Source organism: Stegostoma tigrinum, chromosome 26 (assembly GCF_030684315.1).
Source record: "Stegostoma tigrinum isolate sSteTig4 chromosome 26, sSteTig4.hap1, whole genome shotgun sequence".
Taxonomy (NCBI): domain Eukaryota; kingdom Metazoa; phylum Chordata; class Chondrichthyes; order Orectolobiformes; family Stegostomatidae; genus Stegostoma; species Stegostoma tigrinum.
Genome location: NC_081379.1, coordinates 37,842,362 through 37,865,072, shown reverse-complemented (window position 1 = coordinate 37,865,072; position 22,711 = coordinate 37,842,362). Strand labels below are relative to the sequence as shown.

At 42.6% G+C, this 22,711-nt stretch overlaps 3 non-coding genes and 1 pseudogene across 3 annotated transcripts; 3 read left to right on the top strand and 1 right to left on the bottom strand.

The window, feature by feature from the left end:
* Nucleotides 1-2,878: 2,878 nt before the first annotated feature.
* Nucleotides 2,879-2,985, top strand: LOC125464374 (U6 spliceosomal RNA). Its single transcript, XR_007250007.1, has one exon. It is a non-coding gene; the product is annotated as a U6 spliceosomal RNA (small nuclear RNA).
* A 7,828-nt stretch (nt 2,986-10,813) lies between these two features.
* Nucleotides 10,814-10,920, top strand: LOC125464379 (U6 spliceosomal RNA). The gene has a single exon (XR_007250012.1). It is a non-coding gene; the product is annotated as a U6 spliceosomal RNA (small nuclear RNA).
* A 6,678-nt stretch (nt 10,921-17,598) lies between these two features.
* LOC125464201 (dual specificity protein phosphatase 18-like) lies at nt 17,599-19,250 on the bottom strand (annotated as a pseudogene).
* Nucleotides 19,251-21,277: 2,027 nt separating this feature from the next.
* LOC125464373 (U6 spliceosomal RNA) lies at nt 21,278-21,384 on the top strand. The gene has a single exon (XR_007250006.1). It is a non-coding gene; the product is annotated as a U6 spliceosomal RNA (small nuclear RNA).
* Nucleotides 21,385-22,711: the final 1,327 nt, after the last annotated feature.

Below are 22,711 nucleotides of genomic sequence, written 5' to 3'. Positions count from 1 at the left end.
AAAACATTAATCACATAATAGTTGTCAATATGCAATTAATAAAATACACAGAAACTGCAAATCCTGTAGGAAATCCCCAACTACTTATAATACTCAGGAAAGACAAGCCAAGTCTTCAGGAACTTGGTGGAAGAGAGAAGCAGCTGGACACCAAGGTTGTGGACCAACTCTGCACACTTAAACTTTTGCTGGAAACAGTGCTTTCACATTTATCATAGGGTGTCACTGTGGCTCACGGTTAAGCATTGCTGCCTTACAGCACCAAGCACCTGGGTTTGATTCCAGACTTGGGTGACCATCTGTGTGGCATTTGCACACTCTCCCCATGTCTGTGTGCATTTCCTCTGGGTGCTCTGGTTTCCTTGCACCGTCCAAAGATGTGCAGGTTAAGTGAATTGGCTATGCAAAATTGTGCATAGTGTCTAGGGTGGGAAATGCAGGGATAGAGTAGGCATTTGCTCTGAGTGGAATGCTGTTCACAGGGTCGGTGTGAATTTGATGGGCCAAATGGCTTGCTACCACACTGTAGGGATTCCCTATCGATGATTCACTATTATCTAATCCAGGTTGTAAAAGAGATGCAGTGAAAAAGGGACTGGACGGTACTAATGAACTGGTGGAGGATGTGAATTATGGATTAAAGATAGAAGTGGAATTTTGGGAGAGGCATTTTATCCAAGGTGAATGATAACAGAACTGCAGCTTCACTTTCTGCGAAGGGAGATGAGAGCCTTTCTGCTACAGGGCGAGGATTGCAGTGTGTCTGTAAACTCATCCAAATGGTGGAGACTGACTTTGTGAATTGGACCTATGGGGAATGAGGTATTTATTCATTCACAGAATGAGGGTGTTGCTGGCTACGGCAGCATTTATTGCCCATCCCTAATTGCCCAGAGGGCAGTTAGGAGTCAACCACATGTAGGCCAGGCCAGGTAAGGATGGCAGTTTCCTTCCCGAAAGGACATCAGGGGACCAGATGGGCTTTTTCAACAATCAACAATGGATCTAAAGGTCATCATTAGACTTTTAATTCAAATTTTTTAGAAAAATTTGAATCCCACCATCTGCCATAGTGGGTCGAACCCAGCTCTGCAGAACATTAGCTGGGTCTCTGGACTAATAGTCCAATGATAATACCACTAAGCCATTGCGTCCCTTGCTGTGACTGGGTTACTGGAGGAAGGACATTGATGTAAGTGATGGTCTTTTGTTAAATCTTAAATGTGAGGATCCTTTGTGTATTCACCTGGAGTTTGGAGATTTTGGTGCTAGATTGTGGAGGTAATGTGGTGGAAGCAGTTGCGAGAGGACCATACTACACCAGGAGTGGAAGTACTCACCAGTTAACAGGCTGAGAGTGGTGTCATGATAGATCCTGAGCTGAAGAAGAGAGTTTACACCCGGGAGCTACCAGGGTTGTCATGGAGAGCAGTTGCAAGGTGTCTCACGCCATGGGTGACCCTGGGGAGCAACAGTAAGCTAGTATGAGTGTAGAGGCAGCAGCTGATATGGGAGGGAACACAGGCTCAAATGGCTCCTGAACCCAAGTAGTGGAAAAAATTCCTGTTAGTGGGAATACAAAATGATGAGGACTCGGAAAATTGGGGCAAACAAAGGATTTGAGTTATTATGAAAGTTAGTGACATTCTTTCCTGGGACATAGCAAGTTAAGTGCTGACCTTATAGAAGTTCATTAGATCAAGAGGGGCATGGATAAGGTGAATAACAAAGGTCTTTTATCTAGGGTAGGGGGTTTCAAAACTAGAGAACATGGTTTTCAGGTGAGATGGGAAAGATTTAAAATGGGCAGGAAGATCAACTTGTTTACACAGAGGATAGTGCCTATATGGAATGAACTGCTTGAGGAAGTGGTAAATGCAGGCACAGTTACAACATTCAAAAGACATTTGGACAGGTACGTGAGTAGGAATAGTTTGGAGGGACGTGGGCCAAACACAGGCAAATAGGAATAGTTTGGGAAACCTGGTCACCACAGACGGGTTGGACTGAAGGATCTATTTCTGAGCTGTATGACTATGACACTGACCATATAAACTGGCTGAGGACATCATGGTACCAGTTTTCTTAAGTACCATTAGGAGCAAGGCCTCAACAATTCTAAAGAGTCTGGTACAATCAGCGAAACCCACAGAGAAGACAGTTCAAGAGCTATGTGAAGAGTTAGGAAATTATTTTGCACGTTTTGAACGTTTCTGTTTTCACAAACAGATAGAGCATGCAGGAGAAATCTCAAAATATTTAACAACCATTTAAATGAACGCTGAAATACCATAGCACATAAGGCTATGGCTGAAGTGCAGGAAAATGGAGTTAGAGCGGACACGTGCTTGATGACCAGCATGCATACGATAGGCGGAAGAGTCTCATTCCCTGCCGTAAAAGCTCGGTGACTCACTCCGTTAATCCGGACAGAGAAACGAGAAAGCGCCTCTTCACACAGCGCAGCGAAAAACCCCGCCTACCGGGCTGCCACTGCAACAGGCCACACACTCCGGGATAGGGAAGGAAGGAGAACAAACCACGCCCAGTGGTGTGCGTGACCACTGGCCACGCCCTACGACGCCACAAACCCCGCCCACTCGCGGCATTTATCAAGAGAGACAGGCTCGGAACGCCAGACTGGTTCTGCCAATGAAAACACACCTTCATTTTATTTAAATTGACCGGTAGAAATTGCAAGCGGGAAGATAATGTCACATTTCTTGTGTACGTCAATAACCTGCGCATAATAAAAGGACAGATGTCTGTTAGAATTAACAACATCGCATGCTCCAAATCAGTTAAATTAAGACACCATGACACAAACATGGTTCAGGCTTTAATGATATATAAACTCTTCAATTAAGAAGTTGAAATCGTGCTCGCTTCGGCAGCACATATACTAAAATTGGAACGATACAGAGAAGATTAGCATGGCCCCTGCGCAAGGATGACACGCAAATTCGTGAAGCGTTCCATATTTTACACTTTCACCATGCATTATCTCAGCTGTGACGGAAGTGTGGACCCCAGGCACTGAACCCAGGTGACTAATTGATTCAACTCATCTTCGCCATCATTCACTTTAACTTCATCTTCTCTCCTCCGGTTCCTACAAGTTTGGGATTTACTCTCTTTAAGGAAGCATTGACGCTATTTAAAACGTGAATGATATCGATGTGCAAAGAACAAAATACACGGAAAGCGCAAACCCTGTACTAAAACCCCAACTTGCTGATAATACTGAGCAAAGACAAGCCACCATCTTCAGGAACCTGTTGGAAGAGAGGGGAAAAGCTCAGCCATACTGCCTTTCTCTGGAAACAGTGCTTTCAAATATATTTACTGCAGGCCTGAAAAGGGTGAAATAGATGCAGTGAACAGGGGAACGGACGGTGCCACCAAACTGGTGGATGGTGTGAAATGAAGATTTAGAGATAGAAGTGGCATTCTGGGTGTGGTATTTCATCGAAAACAAATGATATCAGAACAGCAGAGATAACAAAGTGTGGAGCTGGGTGAACACAGCAGGCCAAGCAGCATCTCAGGAGCACAAAAGCTGACGTTTCGTGCCTAGACCCTTCATCAGAGAGGGAGATGGGGAGAGGGAACTGGAATAAATAGGGAGATAGGGGGAGGCGGACCAAAGATGGAGAGAAAAGAAGATAGGTAGACAGGAGAGTATAGGTTCGGAGGTAGGGAGGGGATAGATCAGTCCAGGGAAGACGGACAGGTCAAGGAATTGGAATGAGGTGGTAGGTAGGAAATGGAGGTGTGGCTTGAGGTGGAAGAACGGGATGGGTGAGAGAAAGAACAGATTAAGGAAGCGGAGACAGGCTGGGCTGGTTTTGGGATGCAGTGGGGGTTGGGGTTGAGCTGGGCTGGTTTTGAGATGCAATGGGGGGAGGGGAAGAACTGGGCTGGTTTTGGGATGCAGTAGGGCGAGGGGATGAACTGGGCTGGTTTTGGGAAGCGGTGGGGGGAGGGGACGAGGTGGTGAAGCTGGTGAAGTCCACATTGATACCATTGGGCTTCAGGGTTCCCAAGCGAAATATGAGTTGCTGTTCCTGCAACCTGCAGGTGGCATCATTGTGGCACTGCAGGAGGCCCATGATGGACATGTCATCTGGAGAATGGGAGGGGGAGTTAAAATGGTTCGCGACTGGGAGGTGCAGTTGTTTATTGCGAACCGAGCGGAGGTGTTCTGCAAAGCGGTCCCCAAGCCTCCGCTTGGTTACCCCAATGTAGAGGAAGCCACCGTGTACAATGGATGCAATATACCACATTGGCAGATGTGCAGGTGAACATCTGCTTGATATGGAAGGTCATCTTAGGGCCTGGGATGGGGTGAGGGAGGAGGTGTGGGGGCAAGTGTAGCACTTTCTGCGGTTGCAGGGGAAGGTGCCGGGTGTGGTGGGGTTGGAGTGGACAAGGGAGTCGCGGAGAGAGTGGTCTCTCCGGAAGGCAGACAAGGGTGGGTATGGAAAAATGTCTTGGGTGGTGGGGTCGGATTGTAGATGGCGGAAGTGTTGGAAAATGATGCGTTGTATCCAGAGGTTGGTGGGGTGGTATGTGAGAACAAGGGGGATCCTCCGGGGGCGTTTGTGGTGGGGGTGGGCTGTGAGGGATGTGTTGCGGGAGATGCGGTCAAGGGCATTCTCAACCACTGCGGGGGGAAACTTGGGGTCCTTTAAGAACTTGGACATCTGGGATGTGCGGGAGTGGAATGCCTCATCCTGGGAGCAGATGCGGCGGAAGGGGAGGAATTGGGAATAGGGGATGGAATTTTTGCAGGAGGGTGGGTGGGAGGAGGTGTATTCTAGGTAGCTGTGGGAGTCAGTGGGCTTGAAATGGACATCAGTTTCTAGCTGGTTACCTGAGATGGAGACTGAGAGGTCCAGGAAGGTGAGGGATGTGCTGGAGATGGCCCAGGTGAACTTGAGTTTGGCGTGGAAGATGTTGGTGAAGTGGATGAACTGTTCGAGCTCCTCTGGGGAGCAAGAGGCGGTGCTGATACAGTCATCAATGTAACGGAGGAAGACGTGGGGTTTGGGGCCTGTGTAGGTGCGGAAGAGGGACTGTTCCATGTAACGTACAAAGAGGCAGGCATAGCTTAGGCCCACGTGGGTGCCCATGGCCACCCCCTATGTCTGTAGGAAGTGGGAGGAATCGAAAGAGAAGTTGTTGAGGGTGAGGATGAGTTTGGCTAAGCTGATGAGGGTATCAGAACAGGAGGTTCACTTTCGGGTAAGGGGAAGTTCTCTGTTCCAGGGCCATGGGTGCACTGTCTGTGTGAACCCGGCCAAATACTGGAGATTGACATTGTAGGGGATGTGGAATGGGCTGTGAGACTGGGGGATGGACACTGAGGTAATTGATGGGCGGTTGTTAAATCCGAGAGGGAAAGGATGAAGAGCGAGGGGAGAAGGGAACTAGAAGTGAAAGGGAGAGTCGAGGAGGAGAAGCGGCAGAAGAGGGATTAGTGAGCCAGCCTTTTGATTGGTAGGTGTAGAGCAAAGATTTGTTTTACAACATTATCGCATCTGGCCCGATTTGATCCGCAGAGCAGACTTTTCAGTCATTCAGCTAACGATTGCAATTTCTTGAAAAATAAATATTTCGCTACATTCTCACCATTAACCTCTAACCACTCGCTGTTTGAGAAAGTTGTTATTGAATATCTGCGTTGCTTTTGCCAATTAAGCTTCAATCCTCATTTCTCTTGATTGTTTTACCAACGGCAAAAAAATGATTCTTCCCCCGGTCTCATCTGTCCAGATCCCTCGTGATTTTGTGCGGCTCCATCAAATCCAGGTTGACGAACGTGCTTGGATTTTTCAGGATTGTGCCAGGACTGTGAAATTACAAACATCTCTGAAGATAGGTCCAAGACAAAAAAAAACAACGCTAGTTTGATTTCATTTTTCGGAATTAGACACAGTAGCTGGGAGTGATCAGTGATTTCTGAGCCCGATCAGCTCGGTGTTTGATTTTAAGCGTTGGAAAGCTTATAAATGTCTTTTTATTCTTCTGAGCCTTCTGAGTAGGGTGAGTTTTTTTTAGTGTTTTCCTGTGATCAATTTTTGATTAATTTTTTAAAAGAAAAGATAAGGATTAAGTTATCCTACAGCAATGTTTTTGAGCAGCAAGACTGCAAACGCTAAGTTTTGAAGAAAGTATGTTGTGATTGTTTTTCGGGGATATTCTGGGTGTGTAGATTGTTAAAGGCACAGCGATGGCTTTTAGCAGAGTGACTAGATTAGATTAGATTCCCTACAGTGTGGAAACACGCCCTTCGGCCCAACAAGTCCACACTGCCCCTTGAAGCATCCCACCCAGACCCATCCCCCGATAGCCCACACACCCCTGAACACTATGGGAAATTTAGCATGGCCAATCCACCTAGCCTGCCCATCTTTAGACTGTGGGAGGAAACCGGAGCACCCGGAGATGAACTCCTCCTATCAGATGTAGGCGATGGGGAGAGTTTCAGTGTTTCTGGAGATTATGTCTGCTGGGTACGTGTTTGGATGTAAATCCGGTGGGATTGCACGAATTGGTTGGAGCAGCAGAGGGAGACAATGTGAAATTTACAGGAGTCCAGGGGTGAGGTGGGTAGCAGTTTCAGGAATGTGGAAAAGCCACACATACAGTCAGGTAACAAAGTGTGAAGCTGGTTGAACACAGCAGGCCAAGCAGCATCTCAGGAGCACAAAAGCTGATGAAGGGTCTAGACCTGAAACGTCAGCTTTTGTGCACCTGAGATGCTGCTTGGCCTGCTGTGTTCATCCAGCTCCACACTTTGTTATCTTGGATTCTCCAGCATCTGTAGTTCCCATGATCTCCATACAGTCAGGTAGCAGGGCTGCCAAGAGGGAAGGTAGGGAGGTAGTGCAGGGATTTCCTGTGGTAATCCCCATCTCAAACAAGTATGCTGTTTAGGACAATATCAGGGGTGATGGCCCCTCAAGGGAAAGATAGCCGATTCTGGTACCGAGTCTGGCTCTACAGTAATGATTGGTATGTTGGGTTCCAAGCGATCAATTGTGATAAGACAGTGTCTAATCAGGTGCACAAACAGATGTTTTTGTGGCTGACAGATGTCAGAATGGTGTGTTCCTGATGCCAGGGTCAAGGATATCTTGGAGAGGGTGCATAATGTTCTGAAAGGGGAGAGTGACCAGCAGAAGGTTGTTGCACAAGTTGGTACCAATCACATAGGAAGAGAATTCGACGAGGGTTCTGCAGAGAGAATACAGGAGATTAGGCAGGAAGCTTAAAAAGTAGCTTCTCAAGGGTAGTAGTAACTGCATTACTCCAGGTGCCATGTGCTAGCGAGTGTAGAATTTGGAGGATATAGAAGACAAATGCATGGCTGAGGAGCTGGTCAAGGGGCAGGGACTCACATTTCTGCATTGTTAAGATCTCATCTAGGGTAGAAATGATCTGTATAAGAAGGATGGCTTCCACCTGAATTGGAAGGGGACCAACATCCTGGTGGGGAGATTTGCAGGTTCTGCTCGGTAGGTTTTAAGCTAGTAAATGAAGGTGTGGGCCCCGCAGAGATAGTCAGAAAAGAGATAGATCTGAGGTTGGTGCAGTAGAGATGAGCAAATTAAATAGGCAAGAGCGAGGTAGAGAATGATGTAAGACTGATGAATTAAATTGCATTCATTTCAATGCAAGAGGCCTAACAGGTAAGGCAGATGATCTTAGGGCATGGTTAGGAACCTGGGACTGGGATATCAATACTTTCACAGAACCGTGGCTCAGATGGATTAGACTGGCAGCTTAATGATCCAGAGTACAGTTGCTATAGGAAGGATAGAAAGGCAGGGGAGGGGGGACAAAAGAGGAGGGGAATGATGTTTTTGGTTAACAATAACATTATGACTGTACCTAGGGAGGATATTCTTGGAAGAATGTCTAGTGAAGTTTTTTGCATGGAACTGAGAAATAAGAAAGGTATGATCATGTTATTGGAATTGTACAGTGGTCCCAGCCACCCCGCCAATAGTCAGTGGGAAATTGGGAAGCAAATATGTAAGGAGATCTGAGGGGGCACATTTTTAAGGTGAGAGGAAAGAAATTTAGAAAAGACATGAGAGGCATATCGTTTACACAGAACATAGTTCATATGTGGAATGGACTGCCTGAGCAAGTGGTAGATGTGGGTATAATTACAACATTTAAAAGATATTTGAATAAGTATGTGAATTGGAAAGATGGAGAGTGATATGGGCCAGGAGCAGGCAGGTGGGACTAGTTTAGTTTGGCATTATGTTCGGCATTGACTGGTTGGACCAAAGGGTCTGTTTCCGTGCTTTATGATTCTATAACTATGTCTGTAAATGTGACTTTTGTTAAGATTGTTTGTGTAGTCTTTACAAAGAAATGATCATTCCAACCAGTGTAAAGTGTCCATATTGAACCCAGGTTTAAGCACCAGGCATTGAACCCTGGTTACATTCCATCCAGTTCCTTTACCTTCATTCGATTCATCCTCCTTTTCATATCAAGGGCTCTCAAAGCCTTTGGATTTATTATTCTCTGAAAAAAGTTTAACTTACTTAAAACTTTATTTAAAAAACATGCTGTGCAGTTGCTGTGGTGGACTTGTGTGGACAAACTCAGAAGTCATTCAACACCAGAATATAGTCCAACAGGTTTAATAGAAATCACAAGCTTTCAGAAAGGGTTTACGCTCTGAAAACTTCAGGTTTTAAACAAACTGTTTGGACCAAAACCTGGTGCCATATGACTTCTGACTGAATTATAAATCAGTTATTGACAGGCACAGAACATAATTGCAAGGAAGCTGCAAATCCTGAATGAAACCTCCAAGAAAAGCCAATTTTTAGGAAACCTTGTGGAAGAGAGAAATAATTGTTTCCCAAGCCTGTGGACCAACTCTCCAGCACCCAAAATCTGCTGGAACCAATGTTTACAAATATATTTAGATCAGGTCTGAAAAGAGCGAAATAGCTACAGTGACAGAGGGACTGGACAGTCTAATTGGGATTGTGTGAACTAAGAATTAGAGATAGAAGTGGAATGTTGGGAGCGGCATTTCATGTCAAGTGGATGATAAGCGAGAAAGAACTTCATTTTCGGAGAAAGGGAGGTTAGAGTTTCTCCATTACAAGGTGGGGGTGCACTGACTCTGTGATCTCTGATAAATGCTGGAGACTGATTTTGTGAATTGAAGCTGTCGGGCATGAGGTATGGCTGTGTTACTGGAGGAAGGACATTGAGGTAAGTGATGATATGTCATTATATATGAAATGTGAGCTTTGTTAAGATCCAATAGATGATAGCTTTCTGACCGCAGTGACCTAAGCTGTCAATTTAGTTGGAAGACAGTTACACTGAGGTCAGAAAAGTGATTGTTGCACTGCTCGAACACACTGATCAAGTATTTATATGCATTTTTCTGGTGGAAATGCTGCTCAAATGGATTGCGTATGCATTCAAAACATACTTCACCAAAGCATTATTCTGGCTAGACTTCTTTATTCTTTACAAAATATTGCACCTGTTCACCCATGGCCTGCTGGAAGGGGAACCATGGAAGCATCCTCCAGTCACAGTGAATGATGTTGTATATTCCTCCAGCCAAAGTAGAAAAACTCTGTATCAAACATTAGTTTTCACAATGACACAGCTGTTCTTAAGTTGTTTGCATGCTGATCTGTTGCAATCACATTCCTGAAGTTGTTGCTTCATTGTACAAGCTCTTTTACATTGGCGGGTAGGACCTGATTGGATTTATTACGATTACCGTCACATGTACCGAGAAATAGTTTAAAATATTGTTTCATGAGCTAACCTGACAAATGATACCTTACATCAGGGTAATCAAACGGAATGCAGAATGTTGTTGTACAACTACTGACAAGGTGCAGAGAAAGTTCAACTCTAAGATATGAGAGTTCCGTTCATCAGTCTGATAACAGCGGGGAAGAATCTGTTTTCAAATTATTGTATCTTCTGCTGGATGGAAAAGGGTGGAAGAGATTATAACTGTGGTGGGAAGTGCCTTTGACGAAGTCGGCTGCTTTCCTGAGGCAGGAGGAATTGTAGACAGAGTCAGTGGAAAGAAAACTGACTTTTGTGATGGACTGGGCTGTGTTCACAACTCTCTGTAATGTTTTTGTGGTCTTGTGCAGAGCAGTTGCCATGCCAAGCAGTAATATACCTGGAAAGATGCTTTGTATGGTATATCTATAAGTATTGGTGACTTATTGTGGACATGCTGAATTTCCTTAGCCTTCTGAGGAAACAGAGGCATTGGTGTGCTTCCGTGACTGTAGCATCGATGTGGATAGATCAGAATAAATCATTGGTGATATTTTTGTGCATAGGACATGCAGATTTCTCTGCCATTTTTCCTCCGGTTTGGAGAATGCTGTGGGTTGAAGTTTTGATGAATAACATGGACTCTTCATTGTTAGGAAATGACAAGGTGATTGCAGTCAATAGAACCCATCTGCTACTCTGGAGTGTTTGGAGGAAATCCTTGACAGCTTGCTTTGCTGCATCCTGATACTGAAGCTACTGCATTAACCAGCCTATGGAAGGACAAATTTTGAGCCAAAGGCACATGTGACCATAATACTCTGCATGGGCATCTGCTCACATTTCAGTATCTCTGTTTGCAAATCCCAGAATCACAAGGTTTAAATGTAGCTCAGATTGGCTTGTGCCATTGGCTGCAGGAGAAAGATGAAGAGAAACAAAAGGACTAGGCTAACCATGACCAGAAAATGTTTCCTATGAGCCTTTCTAAGGCAATGATCTTCAATAACACCATGTGCTTATTTCAGCAGTGTATTTACTAAAATTGGAATGACACAGAGAAGGTTAGCATTGCCCCTGTGGAAGAATGACATGCAACTTTGTGAAATATTCCACATTTCACACTTCACAACATTTCAACCACTGTAAAATGTCCATTTTGACCCCAGGTGTAAACACCAGACATTGAACCCTGGTTACAGTTGTTTCTCAAACTTCAGTAACTTAAATTACAAACGTGGAAATGCTCAGCATGTCATGGCCGCATTGGTGAGGAAAAATATTCCTCTTACACTGCAGGCTCTTTATTGTTTTTGGGATTTACTTTCTTCAACAATAGATTTAAGGTGTTTAAAATATTATTAATGTAATAGTTTAAAGTTATTTTTGTTGTCCATTGCAGTGACTTGCATCGGGAAATGCCTTTTAAGTTGAGCTTTCATACGGCACTGGTCCTCAGCTACACCTTCTGTTTGCTTTGGCAGCACATTTGCTGCAATTCATGAAAATTCCCATGGCCAATGTGCAGGGATGACATGCAAACTCTTTAAGTTTTCCTTGTTTTATCCTTTCATGATTACCTGTCAATTATTAAGTATGGAAACGTGAGAGGTTAAATAGGACTTTAAACTAGTAAGTGGGGGAAGGGAGAAGTGAGCGTAGAGGGAAAATAACAATTACTGTAAGGCAAAGCAGCAGGTTAGCAGGTGAAGAGGAAGCTTCAACTCCATTGAAAATTAGGAAAAGAGTTAAAGGGAAAGAGAACTCAAGAGCTGTTAGTAACGGAGGTAATAGGACCCAAAAAGAAGGTGCAAAAACTGGCATAAGGGCACTTTATCTGAATGCTCAGAGCATTTGAAACAAGATGGATGAGTTGACGGTGGAAATCTTGGCAAATGGGTATGATTTAGTGGCCATTACAGAGACATGATTACAGGATGGTCATGACTAGGAGTTAAATATCCAGGGGTATCAAACTGTTTGGAAGGACAGACATGAAGGTAAGGGAGGTGGTGTTGCTCCGGTTTTTAAGGATGATATCAGGGCGGTAGTGAGAGATGATATAGGCTCTACTGAACAAAATGTTGAATCCATTCGGGTGGAAATTAGGAATAGCAGGGAGAAGAAGTCACTGATAGGTGTGGTCTATAGGCCAACAAATAATGACATCGTGGGGGGGGGGGGGGGGCAGGCAATAAACATAGAAATAGCTCATGCAAAAATGGTACAGCAATTATCATGGGGGATTTTAATCTACATATCGATTGGTCAAACAGGAGGGGTTCATAGTATGCATCCACAATAATTTCCTTGAACAATATGTAATGGAACCTACGAGGGAGCAGGCTATCCTAGATCTAGTCCTGTGTAGTGACACAAGAATAATTAATGATCTCTCAGTTAGGGATCCTCTCGGAAGAAGCGATTGCAGTATGGTCAAATTTAAACTATGGATGGACCATGAGAAACTTAAATCCAGTACCTATGCCCTGTGCTTAAACAAAGGAGACTATGAAGGAATGAGGGAGGAGTTAGCAAACATAGAATGGGAGCAAAAACTTTATGATGGATCAATTGAGGAACAGTGGAGGACTTTCAAAACAATTTTTCACAGTGCTCAGCAGAAGTAGATTCCAGTGAAAAGGAAGAACTGTAGGAAAAGAGAGAGCCAGCCATGGATGTCTAAGGAATTAACGGAAAGTATCAGACTAAAAAAAAACACATACAAAAAAGCAAGGAGTAGTGGGAAACTAGTAGACTGGGAAATCTTTAAAGGCCAACAGAAAGCCACAAAAAAAGTTATAAAGAGAAGTAAGGTAGATTATGAGAGTAAACTAGCTCAGAATATAAAATCAGGCAGCAAAAGTTTATAAATATGTAAATCATAAAACAGTGGCAAAGGTAAACATTGGTCCTTTAGAGGTTGAGAAGTCCAATTTAATAACTGGAAATGAGGAAATAGCCGAGACATTAAACAGTTATTTCATGTCGGCCTTCACTATAAAAGACTCAAATAACATGCTGAAAACTAATGGCAAGAAGCTTATAGTAGGTGATAACCAAGGAACTATCATTATCACTAAGGAGGCAGTGCTGGGCAAGCTAATGGGGGCTAAAGGTAGATGAGTCTCGTGGCCCTGATGAAATACACCCCAGGGTACTAAAAGAGGTGATGGAGGAAATAGCAAATGCACTAGTAATTATTTATCAACATTCACTGGGCTCTGGGGTGGTTCCTGCAGATTGGAAAACAGCCAAAATGATGCCACTGTTTCAAAAAGGAAGTAGACAAAAAGCTGGTAACCCTAGGCCAGTTAGCTTAACTTCGGTCGTGGGGGGGAAATGCTTGAATCTATCATTAAGGAAGAAATAGCAAGACATCTGGATATAAATTGTCCAATTGGGAACATCCAACATGGGTTCATGAAGGGTAGGTCGTGTTGAACTAATTTGGTGGAATTCTTTGAGGACATTACTTGCATGGTGGATAATGGGGAACCTGTGGATGTGGTGTATCTGGATTTCCAGAAGGCATTTGACAAGGATCCACACCAAAGGCTGCTACAGAAGATAAAGTTGCATGGTATTACAGGTAATGTATAGGCATGGATAGAGGATTGGTTGACCAGTAGAAAGCAAAGAGCAGGGGTAAATGGGTGTTTTTCTGGTTGGCAGTCAGTGGCTAGTGGTGTGCCTCGGGGATCAGTGTTGGGACTGCAATTGTTTACAATTTACATAGATGATTTGGAGTTGGGGACTAAGTGTGGTGTGTCAAAATTTGCAGATGACACTAAGGTGAGTGGTAGAGCAAAGTTTGCAGAAGACACTGAAAGTCTACAAGAGGGATATAGATAATGTAAGTGAGTGGGCAAAAGGTCTGGCAGATGGAGTACAATGTTGATAAATGTGAGGTCATCCATTTTCATAGGAATAACAGCAAAATGGACTATGTTTTAAATAGTAAAAAAATTGCAGCACGCTGCTGTGTAGAGGGACTTTGGGTGTCCTTGTGCATGAATCGGTAAAAGTAGGATTGCAGGTGCAGCAGGTAATTAAAAAAGCAAATGGAATTTTGTCTGTCATTGCTCAAGGGATGGAGTTTAAAAACAGGGAGGCTAAGCTGCAGCTGTATAGGGTCCTGGTGAGGCCACACCTGGAGTACTGTGTGCAGTTTTGGTTTCCTTACTTGAGAAGGGATATACCAGCACTGTGGGGGGTGCAGAGGAGATTCACTCGGTTGATTCCAGAGTTGAAAGGGTTGGATTATGCGGAGAGACTGAGTAGACTGGGATTAGACTCATTGTAATTCAGATCTTATAAAAATATGTAAGATTATGAAGGGAATAGATAAGGTAGAGGCAGTGAAGTTGTTTCTGCTACAAACCTAGGACTATCGGGCATAGCCTCAAAATAAAGGGAAGCAGATGTAGGATTGATGTCAGGAGGAACTTCTTCACCCAAAGGGTTGTGAATCTGTGGAATTCCCTGCCCAGTGAAGCCATTGCAGCTACCTCGCTGAATGTTTTTAAGGCAAGGCGAGATAAATTTTTGAACAGTAAAGGAATTAAGGGTTATGGTGAGTGGGCGGGTAAGTGGAGCTGAGTCTCAAAAAGGTCAGCCATGATCTTACTAAATGGTGAGACAGGCTCGAGGGACCAGATGTCCTACTCCTGCTCCTAGTTCTTATGAACATATCATTAATTTTAATGTAATGGCTCACTGTTTTCCTGGGTCTATTTTTCCACAATCCTTTGAAAATCATGCCTTGAAATATTATGTAACAATGAACTGCTAGTGACTGTGGATGATGTAGATTCCTTCAGCCAAAGTGAAAAAGTCAGTTTTACAGTTCACCCTCTCTAAATTGTCGATATTGATGCCAAGTGTAAACACCAAACATCAAGCATCAGCTACATCGTTATTCAGCTCTTTCTCCACTTCATTCATGTAACTACTTTTCCCCCCACAGAGCCATCACACATCAGGATTTACTCATTTACAACTCACATGAAAACCTATTTTAATAATTGCTGTTTCACAGCAGCTGCAAACCTGGAACAAAGCCACATTCACATTTCAGGGTATGTTTCCCCCTTTCATCCAAACATAATTATCAAACTGAATCAAGGTGAGAGGTGTAATGGCACTTGACACCACAGCAGCACTTGACTGACTGCAAGATAAAGGTGCGGTCATAAATTTGAAGTCAATGTATGCTGGTGAAACTGTCCATTGGTTCCCCACAGACTGTATGCAAAAGAATTTGATTGTGACTGATGGACACCAACTGTCTCATTCCCTGAACTTTGCATCATCATATTCCTTGGGATTGTACCTTTGGTCAAACTATCTTCTGCTGCAGCAACAATGATCTTCCATCCATCACAATGTCAGAAGAGGAGATGTTGCTGATAATTGCAAAGTTCAGCTCCAGTTACATTCCCTCAGTTAAAGATGCAGCCCATGCCAACATCCTGCAAGACTGAAATAATATTCAGCCTTGGACTTATAACTGAGCATTGCCATTCTGCAGGCATCACTGTCTCTAAAAAGGTTGCTTAATTACCACCTCCCCAACCCTTTATACATTTTGGCATTGTTACTGTTGAATTCTTCTACAAAAAACTTCCTGGGAAGAGTTTGGAATGGGCAGAGTCACTATTAATCAGAAATTTAACTGCATTTGGAATAGAAATACAGTATCTACAGGAGCTAGTCAGAGGTTTGACGTTTTTGACAGCCAACTCATCTTCTGCTTCTCAACTTTTCCACAATCATCAAAGTATCAGTGTGGATTGTGATGAAACAAACACCAATTGCCTGGCTGAATCCAGCTCAACCAAACACAGGAAGCTCAAAATCTTCCAGTGAAAAGCACCCAGTTTGAATGACAGCCATCTACTAGTTTAAACATTTAATTCATCTATGATCAGTGCACGTGACCACAATGTGCAATGTCTACCAGATGAACTTATCAGGTTATGATTAACAGCATTCACTGAAACCATGACCTCCATAGCCCACGTGTGTGCTGGTTCATGGGAACATTATCACTTTAAGTCACACACCATCCTGCAGTGGATCACTGCCATTTATAAATGATAATTCAAGTTCCTTGGACTCTCTTCTTAACTGCCCCTAGAGTCATAAATTATACAGCATAACAGTCATAATCTTAAACATGTCAATGATGTTCCTTCCTTCTCCTCCCCCGACACACCCCCAAAGCGTTCTCAGCTCAGAAGAAAACAATCCAGGTTTATCCAGCCTTTCTTCATTATTAATATGCACCAGTCCAGTCTACATCAACTGCGTTGCCTACCTCAACACATTTGGTCACTTCCTTGAAATATTCAATCAAATTTGTTATGCTTGGCCACCCTCTGACAATGCCATGCTGACAGTTCCTATTCAAACTTTGTCTCTCCAGTTGACATTAATTCTTTCGATCAGAATTTTCTCCAATACTTTTCCTGCCAATGATGTGAGGCTCACTGGTATGTAATTGCCTGGTTGATCTTAACCACCCTGCCTGAAAAGCCGTATCATATTAGATGTTCTGCAATCCTGCGGGACCTCCCCTATGACCAGAAAGGAGTTAAAAATTTGGGTAAGAGCACTTGAAATTTTATCCCTCATCTCCCACAGCAACCTGGGATACCACTCATTTAGATCGGTGGCTCAGTCCATTTTTTGGCTTGCCAAAACCTCCAAAGAGGTTTTGAAGAATGAGAGGTGATCTCATTGAAACATTTAGGATTCTTAACGTGCCTGACAGAGCAAATGTTGAGAAGATGCTTCCCCCTCACTGGATAGTCTACAATAGAGGGCATAATTTCAGAGCTAAAGGGTGTCAATTTAAGGTTGGATTGAGGAGTAATTTCTTCTCTCAGAGGCTTGTGACTCTTTGAAACTTCTCGCCACAGGGAACTGTGGGGGCAGAGTCATTCCATATATTTAAGGCTGAGATAGATAACTTCTTGATCAGCAGGAAAATTAAGGGCTATGGGAAAGACAGGCAAGTGGATATGGGGAATGTTGGATCAGCTGTGATCTTATTGAATGGCGGAGCAGGTTTGAAAGGCTGAATGGCTTGCTCCTGTTCCTATTTCTTATGGTCTTAACACCATACCAATGTCCCCTAGCTTCATGCATTCATTGCCCCTTTGGTTCGTAATGGACTCTACTGTTTGCCTGGTTATCCTCTTCCCCTCGATATATTTATAGAATATCTCTGGACTCTCCCTTGTTACCTCCCCCTCTCCACACTATTCTGCTGGAGATTTACCTGAATTAGCTGTTTCCAGTTTACTTTGGTCAGATTCTGTCTTATGTTAATAAAAACTGTCTTCTCCCAATCTAAAATACATTTCTGCAGATCATCTTTTTCCTTTTTTATACCAAACTTAAAATTAAAATATAGTTTTGTGTTGCTATCACTGTTGCAGTTCAAAAATGTAGTTCATTGTCTTCTCCAGACAAGTAGGGATGGGTCATGAATTTGGGCCTTATCGGTGATATAGACATACTGTGAATAAAAGAAAACACAGGGGAGGGAAGTCAATGATTTAAGAACGAAATTAACCTTTCATCATGACTCTTCTGATCTTCAAAAAACAACAATGCTTTTACGATACAAAGACGACTTTTGTACTGTTCAATTGTTCCATTTGTTCTGACAAAAGTAATCTTACTTTGATTTTATTATTTATTGAGTTTTGAGAAGTTTTGTTTATTATTTATTTTTAGATTCTTACTTTATCACTAAAATTCAAAAATGTACAAAAATGGACAGTGACATCACAAACTTTACATTTGAGTAATTTGTAAACAGTTCCAATTTTATCTGCTAAGCTCTGTTGCAAGTTATTGAAGTGAGCCATGCAAAATTATTACTCCTTTAGAACTGAATGCAATGTTTTAAAGACTAATAAGTTGCCCTAATATATACTCATGAATGTTTACAATTTCATCTCATAGTTAGAACTCAAGTGATGCTCAAGAGTGTTCATTTTACACATGGACCCCACCCTCTCAAAGTCTTCAAAAACAGTATGTGGAATTGAAGCACAAATACTTTATGATGGCTCAGAGATGACGAAGGGTGTAAACATGAAACACTGACTTTCCTGCTCCTCTGATGCTGCTTGACCTGCTGTGTTCCTCCATCTCCACACTGTATTGACTACGTTATGATGGCTGCTTTTCTTCGTGAATCTTAGGGTTGTTGCAACATCTCAGTTCAGATTTTGAATCAATAACTGAGCAGGAGCAAAGCTAGAGGGCAATAAAACCAACTCAGGATTGTCGGCAGACAGAAAATTGTCTACATCAAAGCAAGAACTAAAATGGACATGAGTACGCCAACTGAAATGAGGTTTTTTTTTCTGAAATTGACCTTTATTTTGTGAGGGTCATGGAATATTTCAGATGGTTTTTGTGAGGTATTAATTGTTATCCTTGGATGCCTATGAAAGCAAACATATACAGAAACAACTCACAGCACAAACATAATACCATGAAATAAACTTTACACACTTGATGTACAATATCAAAAAGGAATCATTCCTCTTGTTTCTTTTTCATTTATGTCTGGTATGATTCCCAGCGGTGACATCACCATTTTAATGATAGCTTTTCCAAACAGTTTGTCTTCATACTTTATCAGCTGCTTGCAGAATCCACTATTTGGCCTAATTATTGGCCTGCATGCTTTCAACCAGGTATAAGCATTGAGGAGAGAGATGTGGTGGTATTCCATGAGATAAGCAAAGCACAAAGTGGTGGATCTACTGATTCCTGCAACACAATGCAGCAATGTTTGTCCACATAATTTTTCAACAAGCGGATTTTGTCTGCTACCATGTCAAAATACACACTTAGCTGTGAACTGGGAGAATCTGCAATAGGAATGCTAATATACTCAATACCTGGAAACTCAGAACCAATCACTTCTGGGGTCACACAAATTAAATACGTCACTCCACTTGACTGCAAGAGTCTCTAATTGTTTGAAGCAACAGCATTGCTCATAAACTGTGTGTTATCTGAGCCAGACCAGAGATACTTGGTCTAGGCTGCCTGGAGTGAAATGATGAAATGGTTTTTGCTGTCAACTGGAGATTCAAATCCATTACAAATACAATGTTGGGTTTTATTCAATGTTCAAGATTCCTAAAACTAAACAATAGTTAAAAGTACCAATCGGAGAGAAAATAACAAGTTTCTAATCAGCGAGTAACATTAATTAGTTGTCCTGACAGGGCAGATGACAACCACTTGCACTTACATAGTGCCCGTAACACAGTAAGCATCCCAAGAGGCCATACAGAAATGTTCTCAGACGTTTGACCAAAAAGATAATAGCTCTTAATAACTGGGAGATCAAAAACGTGACAAGATGTATGTCTTAAGGAGCATTTTAAAGAGTAGGAATGTTATGTTACAGCGATATACACTATCTAGATCACAGTTCGATTAGCGTCCTGTTCTCCACGTTACAGGAAAGATGATACAGAGGTGATTAACGGGCATGTTGCCATGTCGAGAAAATTTTAGTTAAGGAGAGACTGGCTAGGCTAAAGTTGTTTCACTTGGAATAGCAGCCAAGGAGTGACTTAATTGAGGTACATAAAATGATGAGTGTCAAGATGAAGTAAATAGGGATGACACATTTACTTTAGTGGAGATTAGGCAAAAATGAGGAGCATAGATTTAAAGTAATTGCAGGAAAATTTAAGGAGAAGGTGCGGAAACATAACTAGGTTGTGTTGGGGACCTGGAATTCAATGCCTGAAAGGTTGGTAGAGACAGAAACCTTCATTCCAAGTAAAATGTATTTGGATATCCATTTGGAAAGCTGTGACCTGTAGGACTACAGGCTTAACACAGGAATATTGGATTAGGCTGGTTGACTCATTATCATCCTACATGGACAGCTACAACATTGGCAGGAATACAAAATTTGCCCAGTATATCCGGTTCACAAAATGCAAGGCCAATCCACCCTCGCCATCAGTTACTGCCCCAGCAGTCTACTCTTGATCCTAAGTGAAGTGATGGAAGGGGTCATCAATAAGTACTATGAAGCAGCACTTATTTGGAAATAACCTCACTATTGCTGTGTTTTGGTTCTCCCAGAGTCACTCAGTTGCTGACCTCATCATTGCTTGAAATATGTGCAAAGATCTTCACTGCAAAAATTCACCAAGGATTTTTACAGAGCAACATCCAAAAGCACAACCATTACAATGTATTGGTATGAGGGCAGCAATTAATATGGGAACATCACCAACTGCAAATTCCCCTCCAAGCTACACACCATGCTGCTACAGAAATATACTGCCGTTCCTTTGCCGTTATGGTGTTCAAAACTTAGTCCTTCCCTGACAGTTGGTACACCGACACTAAATGAATGGCAGCGGTTCAAGAAGGCAGTTCACCACCACTTTCTCAAGGCATATTAAGCATAGCTTATAAATAAAGAACTGCTGAGCTTTTCTAGCAATTTCTGTTTTGTTTATAAATACTGGCCCTATTAGCGATACCGACGATGCTGAATGAATAAAAGGCAAAGGGGCCAAATCATCTTGAGTTGTAAATTTTCTGAGATTTCTAAGAGTATTTCTGCATGCTATACTGTTATAGAATTTGATGTATTAACCACAATATAAATAATCCCTACCCAACATAAAATTTTTACATTTAATAAATTCTACCTCACACAAGACGACAATGATTAGCGAAGATGACGATGATTCTAGATGAGGAGCAATTTACATCATGTGATGGTCAATTGGAAATAAACATCCGAGGGTGTTTTACAGACACCTAATCAGATATAAAACAACCAAGGGGAGACGACGATAAGGAGTGAATAACGAAAGATACTGCAAAAGGCCGAGCTGAGGGACAGGGAGAGGCCTGGGTCTCCTCCTCACACGGCTCTCTCAGCAACAACACGACACACCTCCAACAGCCCGAATCCCGCGTCCCAACAGGCCCAAGCCCGTCCCCCTGGCCCGCCTTAGCGACAGGCCCCGCCCCCGGGTCACCTGAGCGACAGGCCCCGCCCACCGACCGCACGGTTTACACGTCCCGCCCACCGAGCCGCGCTGTTTACACGTCCCGCCCACCGAGCCGCGCTGTTTACACGTCCCGCCCACCGAGTCACTCTAGCGAGCCGTCATAGCAATAGGCCGCGCCCATCGAAGATTCCAGCGGCGACAGACACCGCCTCCTGTGCCACATCAAATGAAAAGAGGTCTTCATTTGCATTCAACCACAAGTTTCCATTCTTACTTTGAAGTTTACCTGAGCAAAGTCCAAAATTTGAAGGTAAAGTTTACGGTGCGTACGTAGTCTTAAATAAATGAAGTGTATAATGTGAATAATTCGAATTAAAACCCAACTATCACCCTTATTGAAATATAGTAGAAATTTTAAAGCTTTATAAGTCACTGTGTGAGGGTTGTCAATTGTGCTCGCTTCGGCAGCACATATACTAAAATTGGAACGATACAGAGAAGATTAGCATGGCCCCTGCGCAAGGATGACACGCAAATTCGTGAAGCGTTCCATATTTTACACTTTCACCATGCATTATATTTCACTTCTAAAACATTACATTTCACCCACTGCAAAACTTGCAAATTCTTCCCCTTTCAGGCGGTGTTTGATGATATTCAGCTAACTTGCGTCCTCCTCAACATTCTCAGTTGAACCTTGCACGCTGTGCAACAATGTTGTCAGTAATTATGAATAACAAGTACCAGAACATCTCTGTTGTTGGCATAAATTCAGAAGCAGGACTTTAACATTTTAAACATGTTCTCAAAGCATATTTTAAACATTAAAATCACTCAGGAATGCTTCCGAAGAGCATTATCAAAGTATTGAGGTCATTGAGGTATGATGTCCAAAATCTTCACAAAAGAGGTGGATGCCTTAATCAGTAATAGGGACAGAGATAAGGGTAACATTTAGGAACACCATTTAAAAACATTAGGTCTCATCTGCTTGCAAATACAACTCCCATTGGTGGAATGATGAAAATTGTGCATGCCGTTGTATTAACTCACCAAGGCTCCTTAGGCAGAGTCTTCCATATTCACAATCACCATCATCCAGACAGAAAGGGGCAGCAGATGCACAGAAACTGCATGCAAGTTCCTCTCCAAGCTACTCACTATTTTGACTTGAAACAAAATCACGATTCTTACACTGTCACTAGGTCAAAATCCTGAAATTCTATTTTTATAAATTTCTATAAACAGTGTGTTGCTATACCATAAGGACAGCAGCTGATTCAGAATACAGCTCACTTCCACCCTCTCCAGGGCAATTGAGGTGAAACAATAAATGTAAATGTCAGCCATTGACACCAACTTCCATGAATACATACAGTAAGACAATAAGAGGGTCACTGATTTCTAAAGATTAAAGTCAAGTTTTACACAATTCTATGACAAGAACAGTAAATGTATGTTACTAATGTTTTTGAGACAAATTCTCTTGGATGGCAAACTGATGAGCGTCACTTTTGTGCTGCCATCTGCATTTTACATCAAAATCAGCATGGACAAAGCTATCTCCTGAAACATAATGGCCCAAACTACAACTTTTAGACCCATTTCTAACACAAATGCGACAAACAGAGACATCTGTAAAATTTCCAGCAGATGCATCAGTGAGGATACGCTAGATACGGGTCTCTGCACCTTGTGGTGGTACTAGATGATTCCTACATTGGCATCCAGAATTGGTAGGTACACGACTGAAAGAGTGTGTAGCGATGGCTGGAGGGAAGGAGGTAGGGGTGAGAAGGAAAACACAGACTAAAGAGAAAAGGCCATTATGAAAAATATAAACACAAACTAACAGATTAACAATTATTGGTTCACCCAACCTGTCA